Source organism: Equus asinus, chromosome 20, assembly GCF_041296235.1.
Source record: "Equus asinus isolate D_3611 breed Donkey chromosome 20, EquAss-T2T_v2, whole genome shotgun sequence".
Classification (NCBI taxonomy): domain Eukaryota; kingdom Metazoa; phylum Chordata; class Mammalia; order Perissodactyla; family Equidae; genus Equus; species Equus asinus.
In genome coordinates this window covers 19,449,032-19,451,625 of record NC_091809.1, presented here as the reverse complement: position 1 = coordinate 19,451,625, position 2,594 = coordinate 19,449,032, and the positions used below count along the sequence as shown (strand labels likewise).

The following is a 2,594-nucleotide window of genomic DNA, read 5'->3' as shown; positions in this document are numbered from 1 at the left end:
GATAGAAAAGTTTTGTGGCACTTTTACTTTCCCTTATCCCTCTCCCTCCATGAAATGTCAGTGGGCAGTCTTAAAATGTTCACAGCTTGTGTTCTCAGTATGAGACCCTGGTCCGTGGATTCAGAGGAAGCATAGTGGACATTTTCCCAAATCATTCTGTGTGTCTGTTCTAATCTATCTGGGAGCTACTTGAAGGACTGAGACAAGGCATTCATCTCTGTTTTTCCTAACTCAGAACTCAGACTGGAAAAGCAGTGGGAATTTTTCAAAAAATACAATAAATCAAACTACCAGCCCACAAATGCCTATGGTAAAAGATTAAAGTCAAAACATAAAATAAACTAGCTAAGCCCCAGAGTGAAAACAGGAAATTTTCTTCAGAAAACTAGGACATTTAAAAGAAATCAAGTGTATGGGAGAATTTAGAAAGCCATGTGCATGTCCATGGCAAGACATATACTCAGAAAATCCTAAACTATCATATTGAACTGTAGGCTCAGTGCAAACCTGGGTAAGTGTTGAAAAAGTGCTGCAGCACAAATCTAATCTGTAAAGACTGAAAAACGTATATTGTTTCTTTGGTTTTTTGTATCACTCCTGACATTCAAGGAAATTTGTCAAATCACTGGATGAACAAAGCTAAAGAACACAGATTTTAATGACTACATACAACAAGAATCACTCTGCTTGCAAATATATTTGGGGACAGTCACTAAATGAATAGACAACTACCACCTTCAATTTTGTTTTCACACACAGAAAACTCTGGGGAAGAGTCTTATATATACAGCTACCACATTATAATATTGAGTCTATGGAGCAGAAAAAAAATAATGAACAAAACTAAGCAGACCCTAAGGGACTTACAGAACACCATCGAGTGTAAACAAATGCATTATATGAGTCCCAGAAGGAGATAAGAAACAGACAGAAAGAGTATTTGAATGAACTATGGTCAAATCTTCCCATATACGGTGAAAGACATGAACCTACAAAACTAAGAAGGTAAACGAATTTCAAGTAGAATATCTCAAAAATACTAATACTAAGACACATTATCATCAAACTGAGAAAGCCAAAGGGGAAGAGAATCTTAAAGGAGATTATTATGTACAAGATCTAAAGAGATAATAAACTCTTCACAGAGAAAACATCCTCAATAAGATTAACAATTAACAACTTTTCGTCAGAACCATGGAGGTCAGAAGACAGCAGGATGACATGTTTAAAGTGTTAAAGGAAAAAATGTCAACTAATTTTATATTTGATGAAATTTTCCTTCCAAAAGTGAGGGAGAAATAAATATTTCCAAACTAACAAAGTTGAAAATGTTCATTACCACTAAGACAGCTCTATGAAAATATCTAAGGGATTCCTTCAGGTTGAAATGCAGAGACACTAGACAGTAATTCAATGCTGTGTGAGAAAAGAAAGATTTCTGGTAAAGATAAATGTGCAGGCCAATAAAAGAGCTGGTATTTTATTTTTGGCTAACAACTCCACTTTTTATTTTCTACTGGATATAAAAACAAATGTAAAAAATTTTAAATCTATGCTATTGGCAACATAGAAAGATTTATCTTGTGACAGTAGCAACATAAGGAGAAATAACAAAGCCATATAAGAGCAGAGGTTTTGCATGCTATTGAAGTAAAAGTCATACGAATTCAAACTAGATTGTTAATTTTAATGCCTGCGGTGACCACAAAGAAAGTTATTTGGATATCTTAAAATAAAAAAGCAAAGAGATCAAAATCCAAAATGATCACAAAAAAATCAACAGGACAAAATATAAGACAGTAATGGAAGAAATGAAGAACAAAACATGGCATTAGACATACAGAAAATAAATTTTTCAAAGGAAGAACTAAGTTATTCTCAGTAAATGAGTGAAGAAACTCTCCAATCCAAATGCAGAAATTGAAAGATAGGTTAAAAAACATGATGTGAATTGATGCTATTTACAGGAGACTCACTATCGATCCACAAACACAAATAGACAGTGAATGAAAGGGTAGAAAATATACTCTGGGCAAATTGTTATCAAAAGAGAACTAGTATCAGAAAAAATATACTTTTTAAAGATTTTATTTTTTTCCTTTTTCTCCCCAAAGCCCCCTGGTACCTAGTTGTATATTCTTAGTTGTGGGTCCTTCTAGTTGTGGCATGGGTGATGCCACTTCAGCATGGCTTGATGAGCTGTGCCATGTCTGTGCCCAGGATCTGAACCAGCAAAACCCTTGGCTGCTACAGTGGAGTATGTGAACTTAACCACTAGGCCACAGGGCCAGCCCCCAGAAAAAAATACATTTTAAAATTGGAATGATACAGAGAAGATTAACACTGCCCCTGTGCAAGGATGACTTCTAAATTTGTGAAGACTTCCATGTTTTCACTTCCCAAAATTGGAGAAGGAGCTGGAATTACATGTAAATGAAGACAATAGAACTACTAATTACATCAATGTAAAAAGACCTTCTCCAAGGCATATATTAGTAAAGCTGTCAAAAGTCAATGACAAAGAAAAAATATTAAGTGTATCCAGGCAAAAGAAAATAACCTACAAACGAACTCCTATCAGACTTTCATTGGAT

At 34.7% G+C, this 2,594-nt stretch overlaps 1 pseudogene; it reads left to right on the top strand.

The window, feature by feature from the left end:
* The first annotated feature begins 2,299 nt into the window (after positions 1-2,299).
* On the top strand, positions 2,300-2,394 carry LOC123281904 (U6 spliceosomal RNA; annotated as a pseudogene).
* Positions 2,395-2,594: the final 200 nt, after the last annotated feature.